General features: G+C 38.0%; 1 long non-coding RNA gene across 1 annotated transcript in view; it reads left to right on the forward strand.

Annotated features, from left to right (window-relative positions):
- The first annotated feature begins 608 nt into the window (after positions 1-608).
- Positions 609-20,107, forward strand: part of LOC122146127 — a 49,434-nt gene continuing 29,935 nt past the window's right edge. The window contains exons 1-2 of the long non-coding RNA XR_006160819.1: positions 609-1,116; positions 20,022-20,107. The exon at positions 20,022-20,107 is cut by the window's right edge and continues 66 nt beyond it. This is a non-coding gene — a long non-coding RNA (uncharacterized LOC122146127). The remainder of the gene's footprint in view (positions 1,117-20,021) is intronic.

The raw sequence follows: 20,107 nt of genomic DNA on the forward strand, positions 1-20,107 counted from the left end.
CTGGTCTGTTTGGCCAGAGACAGAAGGAGGTAGGTGTGATCACGCTCTTATTGTTTGCAGCTGCACTGGAGTCGAGTGCTTTTATAAGCTTGTTGTAGACAACATGAGCTGACTCTAGGGTGACCGGGAACACAGCAGTGGCAGCCTGACCATGGAGACCTTCTTTCCTATCTAAAATCATATTTTCTCCTGCAGTGTAATGTAATTTTCCTGCTTTGATCTCCTTCTTTTGTTTTGTTTTGGGCCTTTATTAAATATTAACGTGCCTCTTTAGTGTCTCCACAACATCTTCAAGAAAATGGGCTTCTTTTAAGTGCTGTTTTTGGTAACCATTTTATTTGGAGGTATTTTTCCCCTGCTTATTTTGTTCAACCTGCAAGAATCACTAGAATGGGAATCATTAGTAGCCTACGCTTGAAATAATAAAAAATAATTTTAAAAAGGTGTAGCCTAGTTACTGTATATAGCTACACAAAATTGTTTTCTTTTTTTTCTGTTTTTTTTTTTTTTTTTTTTTTTTTTTTTTTTTTTTCTGTTTTTTTTTTGAGGCAGTATAGAAATGCAGTCCAATAACTATTAAATAACAAATTGCAAAAATGTGATTAATACATAAAATAACCTTGTATTGACAAAACTCAGAATTTTTATAGCCTATTACCTACACGGTATGTTTTTTTTTTTCTTACATCAAGAATCGGTTCATAAAGTTTTTTTTATCGGGTTACACTTCTCTTTGCCACTTTTCGTGTTGTTTGTTCGACTCAGACTCTATAAAACCGACACAAGAGCAATTCATCAAAGAGTCGAATTGCACTGACTGTGCTGCATAATCTGGTAATCAGACAGTTCTCATTTTGATGGCCCATCTCCAGCTTGGACTGCCAGAGGAAATGTCCGCGTTTTTCAGTGCACAAAACCATTATCCGAATATTGAATACTGAATTTCACTTAACTGAAAGGCTTGAAAATAGGTCAGAAACAGACCAACAGGGGACGCCGTTTGCCATTGCAGCCTCAAGTCACGTTATTACTCGTCTTCCGCTACATGCTCGCGCTAAACTAATTTACAGGTTTAAACGACGTAGGTTGACGATCATCTTCATCATCATTATTAAGGTAAGGCAAACTTAGACTGCATTTGGCTTCTTCTTTGCTTTCCATTCTGATGAAGAGTGTTTTTCGAGCGATCGTGCAGTTCATACAGGACGCAGTCTTGGGCATCTGCATTTTCTGACTCTGGCGTCTAGAGCAGTTTTTAGTGTGAGTAAAAACAGTTCAAAACGCATCTTGACATCCTTGCGTTCTTTAGGCCCCACTGTTGCGTAGCAGCGTCGAGCGGCTTTTAATGAATTTCTTTTTTTTTTTTTAAACAGATAATTCTTTTCGCGCCTGTTATGAAATTATGGCAGGATATAGTGGGTTAGAATTTATTGAGGCGTGCCGAGTTGAATTTATTGAGTATGGTAGGCTATGGTATGGTAGGAAATGGATGTCAAGTATCCTAATCAATTTTAAGTAAAAGGTTTTTTTTTTTTTTCATACTAATAACATTACTGCATACGTTAAAATCTATTCATACTTATAATTCAGTACTGATTAATATATTTTCATATTTGTACATGACTGTTCATAATTAAGCTGTATTTTTGATGAAAGAGTTATTATGAAGTGTTCATACGCTTGTTTGTAAAGTGAGGGCTGTTGTTGTGCTGTCTACCTTAAAATGAATAAAATTCTGTAGTAATTGTATATTCAGTTTTTCAGTTCCTCCTGACATGTATAATGCATATGTTTGCCATATATTACCGTTTCAGTCTGAAACAACTTTGACTGTGCCATTTAAGTTTTTATTTATGAATACATTATAATTTGGAATTGTTGCAGGTTTTTATGTCACAAGTCTGATCACCTTACTGTATTTATTTTTGCTGTAGATTCAGCAGTTTTGGTGCCGCCAAATTGTAGTGCCAGAAGCACTTTGTTTAGTTCATATTCCATCTTTAAAATGCATTCTTCTGTCAGTGCAGAACTATTAATAGTCAAATAATGGAATTTAGGTTTCATTGGTTACTTTATCTGTTTTATAATTGTTGCTATGCTAGTGCTTCCAAAATGCCATTGCTGGCTAAATTTAGATGCATTTTCCTATTTTTCACCAATTAAAGTTTTCAGAGTTATCTCAGGGTCTGCCAGCTAAGAGGCAAAGTCAAATTCTCATGCATCAGCTGGTCTATTTATGAGTGTTGGCTTTTGCTGATTCTAGTATCTCTGTGTCTCCACTCCTGGCTGAGAGTCGTCAAGATGTCTAAAAGCCCTGTCTCCTTACCATCATGCACGTCTTATAGATGAGGCCTGAAGACTTCTCTGGCCTTGGAGAACGGCTCTTTGGCGAGATGAGCTGCTGACAAGGCAAATATTTTAAAACACATTAGAAGTTAGAATATAATATGTTGATTCTGAGCGGAGAGCAAAGAGAAAATGAGACATAAAAGCACATGCTGCATGGTGTTTTCATAGCTGGTCTTCAAGCTGATGCTTTGTGTTTAACATGTTTAGTCCTCGTTCTGCTCTTAAATCCACGTAGTCTGAAGTTAGTAGTATTATTGTGGAAACGCTGCTTTCAGAGATGACGTGCTGGGGAAAACCCTTCCAGTATGTATAATGTTCACCTTTTGTTATGGTTTAGAAATTTATACTGGTTCAACAGCTCAAATGTCACTTTATGGTGGAAATGACAATACATTCTTCCAATCTACGTCTCTGAAAGAAAGCACATGTAAGGTATCAGGTTATTTGGAGATTGGATATGTATAACAAATTGGGATTTATCACGACATAATAGTTTTTCAAAAATCCTCAAATAACTGCCACCCTGTAATGCTAGCCTCTGTTAATTCCCAGTGTGGCTTCCCATCCATGTCATTGCCACTTTGCCAAATTCGATAAATGATGGGGACACGTGACCCCCTGCTCTTAACAGACCCATCCAATCACGAATTAGCAAAACAAACAGCCTCTTTCAGTCTGGTGTAGTTAGTGTTATCGCATCTGTCATATTTACAGGCAGCAGGGGAATGTGCCGCCCAGCCTGTTCCTCATTAGACCCATGTTTTGACTCAGATTTAGACTCAGGTTTGGTTCTATTGTCACTCTGGATCAAATGGCCAGTGTAAACACTCTTAATTAGACCAGCATGGAGTGATCAGGACTACCTTAAAACACAATGTGGCAGCTCCACTGTGGTGCTGTAACTGTAGCCCCTCAGTGTAATTCCCTCCTGATGCATTGTGAAGGCTGGCACAGCTGTAGATGGAGGCCCTGGCCCAAACTATGAGAGACCCGAATGTTACTTTGATAGTGTCTGCTTTTTATTCCATTATGGAGGCAGGTTGTTATTTTCCTCATTTGGCCCTCAAGCAAGTTCAAACAGCTATGACCACCCATGAAGGGCAAACTGGTTTTTCTCTGCTTGCCTCTTTTGGACGTAAACTATCCATATATGTTGAGTTTTGCTATCCAAAAATGATGTGGAAAAACTTTTATCACAGTATATCAATTTAAGATGGTAAAAGTTGCCATGAAATGGAATTTTTTTTGAATGCATATTTCTCTGGTGACACTTGCTGGTCCGCTTAAATGCTGCCTCTTTCTAACAATCTGCTGCAAGTTGACTTTCAGATATCCATACAGCCAGTAAACATCTAGACGGATTAATCCTTTAGCTAGATAATCAGATACAGTGGTGTACCAAGCTAGATAATCAGATACAGTGGTGTACCACAGATCTTGGGTAGTCCTTTAATGAACAATAAAATGGAGCTCCTTACACAAGTTTTGGCATCATGCTTGAGCGGTTGTGTTGAATGTAGAGAACTACCCATCCCCCCCGCACTGAAGTATTTTTAAAAAAATTAAACAATTAGTTAATTTGATTGTAATATGCTTGAGGGGAGCAATTCCACATCAAAGATTCTAGAATGACGTTTCCATTCTATACTTTTTCCTTTGCACATCAAAGCATTATCTTATGGAAATGTGTTTTCTTGCTAAAAATAAAAACACAAATGAAATGTGACTTTGTATCTGCCAATTGTGATGACATATCTCACAATTTGACTTTAAATCTCAGAATTGAATTAAATCTCATTGTTGTGAATTTTCAATCTGACCATATGACTTTCTGACCTGACCATGTGATCTTCCTTTTGCCACGGGGAAGTCGTGGCCTAATGGTTAGAGAGTCGGACTCCCAATCGAAGGGTTGTGAGTTCGAGTCTCGGGCCGGCAGGAATTGTGGGTGGGGGGAGTGCATGTACAGTTCTCTCTCTCCACCTTCAATACCATGACTTAGGTGCCCTTGAGCAAGGCATCGAACCCCCAACTGCTCCCCCGGCGCCGCAGCATAAAAATGGCTGCCCACTGCTCCGGGTGTGTGTTCACAGTGTGTGTGTGTTCACTGCTCTGTGTGTGTGCACTTCGGATGGGTTAAATGCAGAGCACGAATTCTGAGTATGGGTCACCATACTTGGCTGAATGTCACTTTCACTTCACTTCACTTTCACTTCACTTCACTTTATACCTCACAATGTGGCTTTATTTCTAATTTTAGATTTTATCTCACTTTATCTTTTTTATTTTATAATGAAGTAATTTCTAGGTGCTCCTACACACAGAATATATTTTCTGTTGAGATGCTGCTTCTGTATGTTGTAAATATCTTGAGACCATGAGGGGGTACACCAACATCTTTCTCAATGTATAAAGCATCTTTCTCTAAGCAGAATGTGTGGTATTAAAAAATAAATAAATAAATAAATAAAGCACCAGCACATATTGAACTACTGTTGGCTAGTCTTTAATTTATAATTAATAAACCTGCATCAAACATGTGTTTTAAGAAATTCCTTAGGTACTTGAATTACACAACCTGTTGTACTTTGCATCATATTATTTTCCCTCAGATAACAAAGAGATAAGAAAATGAAAGATATAGAGACAAATTGAGGCAGAAAGCTGAATACTGAAGTAAAACTGGCATCTTAAAGTGACAAAGCCACAGAGCGGGTGACTTGTAAGGACATGTGACAGGGTGTGAATGTGAAGGCATGTCCGGATTGATGACTGTCCAGTCTGTGGAGTGGAGGATGAGCAAACTTGAAGAGCAGATGAGAAACTAGATGAGTAGTCTCGCGTAACCAGACCTTCAGACTAATGGCTGAAGGACTGGAATTCATCGTCACATTTCGAGGCGTGGAAATGTTGCCAGAATAACAGACCGGTGTGTAAATCTCTGACAAATTTTAAAGATTGTATGCCGCAAAATTTAAATATTTCACAAAATCCATTGTTTAGTTGATCCTGATAAGCGCTCGTCGTAAACACAACGACTTTCTTCTTTTGTGCGGGGGTTTGGCGCCACGGTATCGTTGTTTCCAGGCCGAACGTTAAAGAATGCGACACACACGTTTTGCAGAAATCCTGTAGAATTCAACCAATCCGATGTCGACTTCGACACTCCTGAAGTGTTTCCACTTTTGTGACCGAGATGCATCAAACGTTTAGCCAACGGTCTGTGGGTGTGATGTCTGAGGCTGAGACTACTACTGTAGATGAGAGGTTTCTCATTATTTGAAAATGAGTTACAGCCCCTTCTTCGCTTCACTCCCACCACATAAATAACAGAGCGGTAACACGCTTTTAACAAGCTGAGAAACTAAACTGAGCTCTTTGTTAACACACAATCACGGTCTGTCAGGATATTGCTCACCTGCGTGGCATGTTGTCAGAGCGCTGTCAATTCAGCTAATATATTAAGCTTATAGCGACAAAGCAAAATGTTTCCTACTAGACGTGATTGTATTTATACTGTAATGTTGCAATATTGGCAAATACTTTAAGCCTTTCCCTTCGCTATTGCAATCTTGCCAGGCTAAAGGTTCTTGTCCATACTGTTGTTTTCTAGCTAAGAACCACCTACTTAGACAGGAAGAGCCCATCTGACTGACATACAAAGCTCTTAGGACTTGTTTAATAAGATCTTACCAGAAAAAGTTGTAGAATTTCTGTCATTGTACATTGTATCATGCATATTTAAAACACCTTGTGTATTTTTAATCTGTTGTTTTTTTAATTTATATAAATCTAATGTAATTGGTAGAAAATGAATGACACAGCTCTTGCCAATGCTTAGGCTATGTTTTACGGGCAGTTTTAGCAGTGTGTGGACACAGCCACCCTACAATGATAAAAATCCATTCACTATTTTTTTGTAATCCCCAAAAAACCTAAACAGTCTCAATTAGCAAGCCATTTTGATTTTCTGAGCAATATGACGTCATGCTGCTTAGGCCACACCCACAATCGCTGACGGACTGTCCGTATTAGCATATTATTTCCTCCCTCAGCCAGTTCTACACTGTCCGTCATTTTCTCTGCACTCGAGCAGCTGCAGCGACAACAATGTTTCGAAAGCAGTGCAGGTGTTTGTGGCTGGATGCAAAAGTGAACATAAGAATCAAAAAAGCAATAAGTACATAGTATTTACAAAAAAATATTATTTAGAAAATAGTGATTAATGTTTGCAATTCTGCTTGATAACAACTATATTAACTACTAATAACCTCCTCCCTACCATCCTTCCTAAAAAAAAAAAAACTACTTTTTCTAGGTGAATTGGAGTAATTGTTGGAATATTGCACTGTGACGTGTATATTCAAATATAAACTGTGAATGTCTATTTGGATTTGTGAAAGATAATGCATATAATGACCATTTGAATAGCTGTTTGTATGAATTCAAACTGTTGGGTCAGTGCGGAATCTGATTAGAATGTGGCAGTTTAATAACACCACATATCTTCTCAGATCACAAAAATATGGCACTGTTCTGCTGCAGGTAGTCATTAACTGTCACATATATGTATTTGTCAAGTGTCAAGCACTTAATGTAACATACAATAATATTCTAGGATTGGTTGCTTGTTGATAGTGTAAGGTCAATGATGTTGCATAAACCTTTAACACGTAAACAGTTAAGATGTGTGTATTGGACTCAGAAAGCTTTGCCTCTTTATTTCAGAAGTCAACCACATGCCCCGGTTAAGCGAGCATATGCTCTTTCTGTGCACTTTTTACTTGCTTAAGTTGCTGCCTACACACCACTTTGAAACCCAGCACTAGAAGCAATGTGGTTTTGATTGTTTTGTGTTTATTTAATGGCTCTTTCTCTCTTTTTTATGTCCTTCAGGTCTTTCTTATGATGCAAAATGTAGTAATGGGTTTATGGGCCAAAAGGCCCTTATTCCTTCATCTAGTACTCCCTCGTTCACCACAAATGTTTACCGCCTATCATTTATTCATTCCCTGTTTTCACTAAAGTGCTTTTCTCTTCCTCTCTCCAAGTTCTGATTAGGTGGTCGTGTAACACGTACCTTTTATTTATTTTTCCAGCCGGAGAAAGAGTGAATGAGCTAGTGCAGCCCTCTACATCACCGCAATTAGCTTCGCTAACACCTCCGATAAATAATCAACTTGTGAGTAGAGCCTTGAAAAACATTAATCACGGCATTAATGAAAGCAAGAGCTCGCAGGATGCATTTCCTGAGTTAAGTTTGTGCCATTCAATGGCATGGTGCATGCAAATAAAATAGCTTGTATTTCTTGATATAATAAAGGCTGATAGCGAGTTATCATAAAAATCCATTCTGGATTGTCTAACCATCAAGTTAGCACTTGTGCTGCTTCAAAAACTTGTCAAAATAATGGTCGCTTCATTAGCTTCTTCCTTTGGTTGTTACACTATTTGAATAAAAATGAGCAATTATGCAACTTCTCTCAGATATGATCCTCTCTAATGTATCAGATGAAGTTTATCTTGCTAATTTCTGTGCGTTCAACTTGCAAGGCCACTTCTTTCCAAAAAGAGTTATTAAATCTACAGGAAAAGCTCATTTTATCAGCCTCATTTCATGTATTCAAGTCATCATTTACTCACCCGCATGTTGTTGTAAACCTGTATGATTTTAATATATTTTGAAGAGGTTTTAACTGTTTTGTGAGTATATATCTGTCTGTCTGATGGCACATGTATTCGTCCCGAACTTCACGGTAGGGCTGGGCGATATGGCCAAAAAATTATCACGATAATGTTTTTTTCATTTCTTTTAAAGGCAGATTTTTGCTCCAATGTGAAAGTTGTAAAAACCAGACAGCTAATTATGGTTTTAAACTATTCTTTATGGTCAGAACACGACAAATACTTAACGTTTTTGAATTCTTTACACTTTTCCAGTCATTTTTCCTTAACAAAATAAACATCTTAATAGAAAAAAAAAAATTCTTAGTTCTGCATGGTCTAATGAGTAATATTGTTTAAAATCAAGAAACAGTTTTGTGTTGCCTGATAATATTAATAAAAATATTAAAAAAATTGTCTTTTAGAAATACACATTTAATAATAGCTTAAGTTAGGATGCAGATGTAGATTTATGTTCATTATCAAAATCAGTAATATCTGTATTGTAGCAACCTTATTTTTATATGGTGAAATTTAATTATTCTGACTGTTTGTTTTTTATTTGTTGTTTTGTTTTTGTTGTTTTTTTTTTCTTTTTAAACCACTGGTCTTCCATAGTAGCATACATTTAGATCATGATAATCACAGTTAAAACCACAAATATAGCACCTCAGTACCATGGTAAAAATGTAATATGGTTTTTAGGTGTTTGTATGAAAATCAGTAGCTAGTCTAAATAAATTTAGTATAAATGCATAAACACTGTAGCTTAATCACAAAAAAAAAAAAAAAAAAAAAATCCATTACTCCTCCTTCATTGCATTTAAATCATGCCTACATTAATAATATAAATTCAACACAAGTAACCACATTTTTGACACAATACATGGTGCAGTTAGTGCTACTACATTAAATATCTATGGTAAATTTGTAGATTAAAAAGTCTACTAACTGCTTCAAATAAGTTGCACTCTTTCGTTCTGCCTTTGCCTCAAAAACATTTTATCGAAAACTGATCAACCTCTTGTTATTGTTTATCAAGGAAATTTGTATTGCGCAATGATTATTGTTATCGCAAAGCCCTACTTCACGGTTCGGTTCATGCAGTCAGGCGAGGAATACTGTCAGTCATAGGCCATCAGTCCATTAGGGGGTGTGCTAAAGCAACGCTATCTGTCTCAACAGGAAAGAGCAGAAGAAGAGATGGTCTATGCACCAACCCAAAACAAGATCGGCGAGTTCATATTGCACAAGAGTGCTCCAAGAACCGCCTACTTTTATTTTAAAACAGTTGCGTGTGAAAGTTTCAGCTTCTAGAGATGCACCGGTTGATCAGCTAAAAATTGGAACCCGTTTTTAATTTTATTTTGGCTGACCTCTATTCCAAAATTGCACACAAACTGCAATGCAAACATTTCCCAAAATGTAATTTGTGTGGAATTTTTATGATGTCTGTAAAGAGGATAGAATATGGTACCAGAGCGATCAAGCCTACTGTTTGGAATGCTCAGAATATAGGAAGACAAATATATGGGGGTTTATATGAACGTATCTCTGAGAGGACCTGGCCACCTTCAGAATTGTCTTGATGGTATTTTCTTTTCCTCTTACTGCCATATAATGCATATTAAAGTAGTGTTTATATGTGCAGCTGCTTTTTTACAGTGGTAACCAAGGAAACTCTATATTGCTGCTGTTTCATGATCACCACCTGCTGTCAGAGAGTGAATCTGCAATCAGTCCTTCTGCTGTTTTTGTTTTGTGCAGGTGTCTTGTAGCATAATTTCACAAATCTTAAGTCAGAGGCTAGCATTCTGTTTTTGCTTTAAATCTTTATTTTACAAAAATAACTGATAACACTACTGTTTATTCAAAATAAATTAAAAAAATACATTTCCTGTTGTACAGAACTTATATCGAACCGTTACCCCAAAACCGAGGTACGTACCGAACTGTGACGTGTGAGAACAGACACTGCACTAGTGATACAAAACACACAGGTCTGTTAAGAGCAATACTTTTAATGTAGATAAATTATTATTAAGCTGGGCTACTGTACTTTTTTTTTTAATGACAGCCGTATACACAAGTATTTTCCAAGCAAATTAAGTGCACGTTTTTATCATGTGTAAAATTACTGAGGCTAACATGGCAGATAAAAGAAGCTGTTTTTTTACTCCAACAGGTTACTTTTCAAACTTGATATGCTATTGTGGTAGTCCGGTTTCTAATCGCATATTTGGCACAGTGCCTTTGTCTTGTCCTCACTTAATTTAAAGTGCTCTCACACAGCTGAGGTCTTGGCATTTTTGTCTTCTCTTCCAGATGAACTGAATCATGACGTTCACTCATGTGCAATTCATATTCAAGGGCGAATGAGAACTGTTTCACGGGGGATGGCAGGTGTTCGGGGAAAAAAAAAATAGAATATTTGAATCTCAAAATTGAAAATCGAATGCCAACCCACCGAACGAATATTCAAATAATAGATTATTCTGGTCCAGCCCTAGTGTACATCCCTACTATCTGTCTGTCTGTCTGTCTAATCTTAAATATTACACTTAAAACTAATATCTCCCAGGGATTGCAAATAAATTAAATAATTACAAATAATTACAAAGAAATGGCAAGTAACACATTAAGCTATTTTTTTTTTTTATTAAGACTTAAAGGAGCCATGTGTAATGTCTGGCAAAAAAAACAAGTCATACTCCACATTCCATACCAGATGGGGGCAGTATGCCTCAATAAAGTGAATTGGTCTACTCTAGAGTAACAAACGAGAAACGGCATAGTCTCTATGATCCGCCCCTACCTTCACAACAACCCTAGAACCATAGCCGAAGCCTAAAGGACGTTTTGCCTCCAAAGGAACGTTGGGTGATGTCAAGTGATTTTGAAACATGACATCTTCAAGCTACTCCCCTTCATCTTTACCAGTGAATATGTTCATATTCGTTTTGTTCATATTACATTTTGAGTTGTATATACACATTATTTAAATTAAATTGATTTGACAGACAGCATTCTGTCAACATCATTGGTCAACATCAGACAGCTGATGTTGACCAAGCTAGCGCCAACCAACGTAACCAGAGCTGCCAACTCTCAAGCATTCACCGTGAGACACACGCAATTGACTCTTTTCACACGCTTTCAAAAACTTGACCGCTCTGAATATAGTGAGTGAGTGCGCGCGCGCGGCCGGGGCGCTCTCTCTCTCTCTCTCTTCATTATCATCGAAGACATTTCAAGCTTCTTAGGTAATGTTACATTTTAGCATCAGCTTGGTAGAGACGGGCTTTGGTAGATAAACAGGTGAAAACCGGATCGGATCTGTGGGTAAGTTATAGCTAGCTAATTATCAAACGCAGCTACGGTTAGCCATCGCTAACATTAGCACGTTTATCGAACAGCCTTCGATCCATTTCTATGTTATAACTTCCCGAAAAAAAAAAACGCAAACATATAAAACAAACTTCTAGCGAAATACTAACAGCACCTTACTTAACAATCCAAAAGAAATGTTGCAAGTTCGGAGTCAAACCTCATTTCTTTCAAGTCCATCAGTTGTCTCCAGCGATGGAAAGCAGTGCCGATGTTTACTCTGGTTCGGCTCCTTTTCTTATCGGATTTGATTTGTGACTCCGAGCGCGGTTGTTTCCCTGTAGCGGGTGGTGGTGGTAGGTGTCTCTTGCCAAGGGCTTCAGCCATCCTTCCGCTCTCTTCCCTGAACTGAAATGAAGTAGTGGGCTGTACCTTCCACACGATTCCAGTACGCCCACAAGCCGTGCGAGTTATTCGTGTATTGCAGGTTGGCTGGTGGTTATGTTGCCCGCATACCGCCTCCCATGGCCGAAACTGGTATTACGACACCTCTCGGGCCATGGCTAGTAATGCTAATGCTAATTAAGGTTGATATCTCTGCAGCACTATAACTTGACATTTTTTTTAATGACATCATCGCCCTTATTTCTTCTCATTCTTTTGATGCGTGTAGGTCATTTTTTGGATATTTTTACCTCAATTTTTACACATGGCACCTTTAAATAGTATTTTATTGTAAAACATACTCTAAAAAGTTTGAAAAAAAAAAAATCAGTATGTGTTTGTTAAATCTTTTTGTCCTTTTAAAATGCACTCATTCTCTGGGGTTTGTTTCCCTACATATTCACCCTGTCTTTTTTGAATATCATTAAGACAATATTTGGATCATTTACAGATCAGAATATCTAATTTATGACCTGAGAATAAATGTAAAAGTGCTCTAGGCTGAAAACAACAACAACAACAACAAAAAACAATCCACTTTGCTTTGCCCCTTCGCTCCATCCCCTCCAGATGGAACAAGATAAAACGAGCGTAATTATATTAGATGACTCAGTTTGAGTGAGAAGCTATACACAGGCTTCTCAAACTACTGGCCTCTTATGGGTAACAATGTATGCATCATTGAAGCAAATTTAGAAATGGCTTGAGATCTGTATATAATCAGCTGCAAAGGAGAAGAATAAAGGATTGAGAGAGAAAAGAGGGAGTCAGCTTCCTTATGGGACAGGAAAGAAAGGGTTGTTGTGATCTTAAGGTTTTAAAAGCGAGGGTCTGAGCATTGCTGCAAATTATTGGATTTTAGCGGCACAGAAACCCCTCAGAGGACCGACTCTAGGCACTTAAAAAGAAAGACCCAACTGCACAGACAATACTTTTTTTTTTTTTTCTCTCCATACCATCTTCCTTTCTCGACAACATCTTCAGCTTAAAACTTGAATCTCTTTGCTATTGACTCTGGATGGCTTCCAACTGTGTCCTGCTCCCCAGCACACTGGAGGTGGGATGGTGTGCGTCTGTAAATCCTTTCCACAGACTTTTCCTGCTGTCAGACTGAGTGAATGTATGAGAGGGGCCAGGCGAGATAGGACACTACAAAGGGTCTAAGGCAGTGGTGTGTTTGTACAGGAATACCAGCCCTGTGCCCGTTCTGATTCAGAGAAGAGAAAGCTGTTTGAAATAGCTTTGATGTGCTCGCAGAACATAATGCATATGGAGGATGGTGGGATAGAGAATAAGGATGAAGTCTTGGCGTCATGGTGGCAACATTGTCTAGTCAGAGTTAGTCAGTAGAAGTTGACACTAGAATCCAGACAGATGCTCTCAAACTGTGCTACAGTTCAGGATTTGAGCCAATTCTGATAATTGAATTACAAATGTAAAGGTTTAGGAGAGAAAAATCCTACTTTTTCCCATGTTTTTCAGCATTCGACACATGTACATTATTCTACTCTTTCAAACATAAACGTGCAGGCACCCTGAATTGTACAACATACTGTATCATTAGCTACTTCCACATTTCAGTCAATGTGACAACTGACCTTTTTAGGTTAATGTACCATATTTGCAATATCACAGCTTTCTTGCTTTACCCGCATTGCTAACAATTAGCATCAAAATGCTGTTTAAGCTCTGTGTTGTCATTTGCTGTAGAAAACATAAGCTAGCAATCTGTAATTGTTTCAATACCTTGTCAACTAATTTCTTCATCCACTCGGATGGAGATAAGCTCTTTCATTACTGTGCCTGTCCAATTTAACAATTTGTTTCTTTCTTTACAAAGTAGATAATTACAATTTCCAACACCGGTTCACAGCTAAACACAACAGAATAAATGCATTAGCTCCTTCAGAAAATTATGAACGGCTCAAACTCTTTGACAGCGGATGTCTCCTGTGTGCTTGTGGTGACACACAGCATTGATACGGAACTTGACAGCAGTGTATTCTTTTCATATAAGTCCTTTTAATGGAAAAACTGCATTCAATTTCCTGAAGTCTGACTGTATTAAAGCAACTGTTGAGAAACCATTGCATAAGCAGCAGCTACAGGTATTTCCTTGCTTACTTTCTGATTCTACTAGGTAATTGGCAACAATCTGTCTTGCGACTTCTGTGTTCTGCTCTGTCCCGTTGCACTCTAGTGGTCGTTGATCACTAGAACACATCCCGCATGTACGCCCTTCTCAGAATTCATTGTAAAGCTTCTTTGCCAAGAATGCTACCAGCGCTCACCCATATTTGTCTAGATTTACTTCAGCAAGATGGTAACCGCCTTTTGTGTGCTGGGATATAGTTTCTGTTTGACCAATGTTGATTGCAGCTGTCAGGGGCTTTGTAGACATGTTTGAATACAGTGCACTCACTTTTTAGTCTGGATTTCATTAGATTTTTGGTGGGAAATACTTTAAATCCTCCTTTGTTCCTCATAATATTTGTTTCTACAACTCAAGATGATTCCTCGAAGTCGGAACTTCTAGCTTTGGCTTGCCAGTGATGTTTCTTTACCGTTTGCAATTACGAGACCTTGTCGACCTCAATCTGTTCACTAGGCGCCCTTTTCTTCTGTTGGACACTATCAAAATTACCCATGCTGCAATAATCCAACTTTTATGCAGGTCTAACCAGTCAACTTGGTGTGTCAGTGTTAAAAAAGCTATGAAATGTGAAGGATCATTGATGAAATCATTGAGGAGAAGTCCAAATCTTTGTGGTGGTGGCGAGTGTATAACATAAGACATTTTTGCTGTGATTTGTTTTAGTCTTTGGCAAGAAATGATGCTGTAATTGTCATATTGTTAGTGTAAAGCAGGTGGTCCAGTAATCTGCTAAAAGAGCTTGAGTAGTTGAAAAAGTGATGGATTCTGTACATAAAAACAAATGTGTGGGCTCAGAAATTGACTGAACAATGAGAGCCACTTAGTCTGGCACACTACTGTACACACATGCTGGTGTGTGATTGTTTGTGGGGCGGAAGGAACAGGTTCTGAATGCCAGTAAGGGTCTGTGTGTTAAGAAAGGGCTGATGTGCTCTCCTCTGCTCCGACCATGGGAAAGTTGCACTCTGTAGGGCTCATCAAAACAATGTTGTGTGTTTTGTGTGTATGAGCATGATACACATTCACCCCCTCCTACAGCCAACACATCTCATGTATGATTCAAGAGCGCCCCCTAGGCCAAGGTGAAGTGAGCAAGTAGTTACATGAACACACACATAAATGAATAGTGATACATAGAGAGGTCTTTTTTCTCTCTCTCTCTCTCTCTCTCTCTCTCTCTCTCTCTCTCTCTCTCTCTCTCTCTCTCTCCCCCCTCCCCTTTTACTTTAACTTTAATATTCAAAATACAACACTACAATAGTTTTACCACCTTCTCCGTATATTCACGTAAAAAAAAGGCCTAATCTATAGCACATCTATGCCACTTTTTATGCCACTAAACAGAATTGCAAAAATAATGACTGTTCTGTGTTAAAAAAAAAAAAAACACTAATAAAAGTATCTATTTTAGTTTAATTTTAATTAGTAAATATGGAATAATACATCCTTACAGTTGATTTGAGAAGTAATCTCATTGCCAAAGGTACAACAATATCTAGGCTATACCATTAGGCACATTGTCAGATGTGGCAAAACACAAAATTTGGTCCCAAGATGCATTCATTGATAATGAATCACATAATGATAATGAGATTAATCGCAACGATATCTGTGTACTTGTTGCTACCCATGCCCGAAAAAGCCTGATTGTGTAAAGCAAATGAAATGACCAGGATCTGGAACAGTGACCTTCAGCTCAGATGAAACATTGATGCACTTACATCTAAAGCAGAACCTCAATCATACACTAAAAGGCCTCAGTATGGAGTCCTGAGATTACACTGTGTAAAACAGTATCATTTTCATTAGTGCTGAGAGATACTGTCACCCAGATCATCTCTCAGGCTGGCCTGAAGCCAATCTGCTGCGTAATTACTCTTTCATATTCATACTCCAATCCATATCCACCCTGAAAATCTCAGGCTGCCGAATACACTGTAATGGTACTAGAGGGTCTGTGAGAATGACCCTATTAGCTAGTCTCTCTCTCTTTTGCACACCCACCCACCCTTGTTCTAATTTGTTCTAGGAATCCTTCTAAATCTTGTTCTGTTAAGAGTACCATTGTTTTCTATCAGTAAATAGGTTTTGTAGGGATCATTTATTTTCTCCTTTCATTTTACAAAAGCCATTCAATCAAGAGCAGTGAGTGATTTATTTATTGTTGCTGTTTGATTAATATTAAGAAAGTGCGGTCACTTTAAGAAAATGCACTGATCCAGTACATTCAACTGGCTATGTCTGCTATTACCAAGACGGGCATTTTGACATAATTTTTGTGTTAATATGTCCATTTAAACACAAAACTTCAGAGAGAGCTTAATATTTGCATGCGTTCTCAAGTGTGGGTTTGCATTTTTTTCCCGCAAACCATTCCACCCCCTAATCACATGCCTTCTACCTAGGGCTGCACGATTAATCACATGCGATTAATTGCGATTGTCATGCGCATTTAGTCAGTAAAGCTGGTTATGTGATTAGCAGGAAATCTCCATCACCTGCTTTCAGGTGGAGCAGCATTTACTACGCAGAGCCATAGTTCTCTGACAAGCTATGCAAAATCACTTTCATAATTGCAGAGTCAGACGATATAATTGTAGGATTATGAAATCGACAAAATCGTTCTCAATTATGACAGCTGTTTGCGTATCTTCTCAGTGAACTACGGCTCTGTGTAGTGAATGCTGCTCCATCTGAGAGCACGTAAAAATACCGCATTTAATAACGTTTTAACTCCAAATTCACTTCATAACGTCAGTCGAGTGTTTAAAATAAATCCTTGTGTGAGATGATGTGGCTTCTTAAACAGAATAATTAAGGCACACAATATTTCATTGTGTTCTAAGCAGTGATAAAGCCTATGTCGAGTAGCATTTCATTATAGACTTTATTATGATGAAAATTATAATAAGATAAACCATATATTGCCATAGTCGTGTGTTTATTAGTCATGTTGAATCGATGAAAGCAGTTAAATCTTCCGTTTATTCAGCTGCAGCGATAGCCATTTCCTGGATTTCTTCTTCGGGGCATATTTTCAGCGCAAGAGCGCCCTCTGACCTCTGAACACAGAACCACTCCTCACCAAAAAACACTCATTAAAATAAAAACATCCACCAAAATCCCATTGATTGCCTTTGCGATTAAAATTTCATTAATCGATTTAACCAAAATAAAATTAGCAGCCCTACTTCCAGCCCCTACATTCACAGATGTAGTGCTGGGCTTCTGTGTGCTCACAACACCCAGAAACAAGTCATACCCTGACTAGTCATATCCTCTGGTCTCGTCCACACCCTGATGTTTCTCATTTCAGACACCCTCTCTTGTCGCTGTTCCCAAAGTTGGGTCCAAACCGCTACTATCAAAGAAAAGCCCATAACTGTACTGAACAGATCTTTGTCTTCCATAAAAGCCAACATGCATTGAATACAATCCAGCATGCTGTTGATGGCAGGGACTGTTTATTGTTTTCTCCGCCTCACCCCATGCACCTTCTCCCACACGTTTCCACTCGGGTGGACTGTGAGGACCAGTGTTGCACTCTCCGTCTCGCCTCTCAAAAAGTATCCAGACTGGGCTGTCTAACTGAATGACTGTCCATCATTTCCAGCAGGGTGTAAATCAGGGCGGACAGTTCTACTGTGTGGTGCAGTGTTGACAGATTTACGACAGATCCGCCTCACCGTGAACTCATGCTGTTTAAATCCCAGCCCTCACTTAAGCCACTAAAATGAAAGTTGGAAAGACTCTGCCCTTTTGTGCAGAGGAAATTATTAAAAGAACAAAGTCTGTGTAATGTACCGTAAAGTAAAATATTGGGTTAAAGAGGTAATGGCATGAGTTGGCCATTAGCTTAATCAAATTCTTCAAGTATTTAAATTGATTTCTTTGCAGAAGAGCTGTACATTATAAAACATGAAAAAAAAAAAAGTAAATACTGTAACCAACAGTGCACTCCCTAAACTGACAAGTCTGTGCTCTTACATATTTAGTGAATATGATATAAAGAAGACATATCAGCAACCTAGATATAGCACAGCATAGTTTGAAATGTAAAGATTCGAACTACAGGTTTTCATCCAATTCACTGTGACAGGCTAAAAATGCACACTTCAGAGGAGCTTACTTATCACAAAATAATTGTCTCTGCAAGTATTCTCGTAAACACAGTCAGTTATGTCTTAAGTGAACGTATACAGTGGAGAAAGAAATGTCCTGTGCATCATTATATTGGATCTATACTGTATATATAAATAAATTGTAAGAAAATTGTATCATGTAATCTGTATCGTGAATTTTATCGCATCATATGTTTACTGAATCATTACATCCCTATATGCTACTAATTTTTGCTGATCATTCTGATTTGTCCACAGTAAAGTTCAGCCGATGTCTTTTTTTATTCGGGCTAGTTAAATTCATTTTGGGCTACCAAAACCTGAAGAATGCCTACCTGAAGGGCTAACAGGGATTTTGAAATTTTGCAAGCCCTGGAATGAAACCTGGGGCTGTCAAAGCTCTTAACTGCAGTAAATATCATCCAACCATATTCCAAGTAATTTGAAGCCATTTGATAGATTTGTGTGAGAAACACAACTAGGTCTAATTCTGTATCCACTGAAAATCTACTTTAGCTCTCTTCATGAAAGTAGCAGCAGTGCCCAGTTTGGTGTTCTGATATAAGATGAAACTGAATGAGGAGAGAAGGTTCATAAATAATGGCACGGTCTTCTTATACTTGCCTTTTATGATTTATTTTGCATCTATTTGCTGAATGCTGTAGATGTCCACTGCGTCTCTTTTCATTTTTTTTTTTTTTTTTATAGGGGTAATTGTTAATGTAGGGGTAATTGGTCTTAAATTAAACAGATTCATGTGATTCGTTGTTGGGATTATAGCTGGTGGGGTTACTCAATCTCCTCACTAAAATATATCTTTTAGGGATTTGTTTGACAATGTTCATCAGTGATAAATCTGTCACCTGAAGAATGAGTAAAGAATGTGAGCATTGTCCCAAATGTGTTTTATGATAAATGTCGTCATACCTGAAGAGTCATGTTGTTTATTTATTCTTTTTTTTGCAGTTACATTAATGCAATTTGCATGTTTTTTTAAAGATGCAACAGAATCGAAATCTAAGTTTTGTGGATTTCTGACCATGTCTCTTAACTTCAAGTTCATTTGTATGCTAGTGTTCTCCTCTAAGGTGACAAAATGAACTTGTGGAACACGAAGCAAGATATTTTAAAGAATTTTTCAATGTTTTTTTTTTATGTCCAGTGAGGTCTAAAACAGTGAGTGAGGTCTAGAAACAACATTGGACTCTATTGACTTTCATTGTATGGACAAAAACATCTTTAAAATGTCTGCTTTTTGTGTTCGACAGAAGAAAGAAAGGCATACTGGTTTGCTTATTGCAGAAGACAATTTTTTCAATTGGAGTAATCACAGCATAATAGGGATTTACTACAACATTAAAGGTGGCATATTAAAACAATAAGCAATAAGCTTTCACAGACGGGGTGAAAAATAATTATCATAATCCTCTGTCTTTGACGGCACCTCACACGAGACGGCGAGACAAAAAACCATGTGGCTTGATTTCCATTCTAAATCCCAAAAAATATTTGTTTCACTTGTTCAAAATGTCTTGCTTTTGGGGGAGTGAACTTTACCTTTAACTGGAAAAGAAAAAAAGTCGTTTAACGTCCAAGAGATTGCACACTTCACTTTGAAGCCAATATGCACTAATCTAAACCCCTGCAGTGTGAGTGAAGGGACAAACCGAATTATGGAGTTCTTTGTGTGAACCGAAGACACCTGGCTTAACCCAGATGTTCTTCAGCAGAACATGCATGAGATAAGAACCATTCCAACATTCCAGAACCCTCCTGTCATTTCCAAACACCGTGTCCATGTGGTTTTGCTCAATGTGGGATCCAACAGGAGATTTGCTAGAAAATCTTTGCTCTGAATTAAACATGAGTCTGTTTATTATTCATCATAGATAGCCAATAAAGATAAAGAAGTTCAAGAAAGGTCTGAGATGCTAGTTACCCCACTCTTACCTTTCTTTTAGAAACTCTGTCCATCCAGAAATCCTGGTGTTTCCTGGAGGACATACCCTCACTCCATCCAGAATGAATCCGCTACACCTGTGTGTGA

The sequence above is a fragment of the Cyprinus carpio genome, chromosome A9, assembly GCF_018340385.1.
Source record: "Cyprinus carpio isolate SPL01 chromosome A9, ASM1834038v1, whole genome shotgun sequence".
Taxonomy (NCBI): Eukaryota; Metazoa; Chordata; class Actinopteri; order Cypriniformes; family Cyprinidae; genus Cyprinus; species Cyprinus carpio.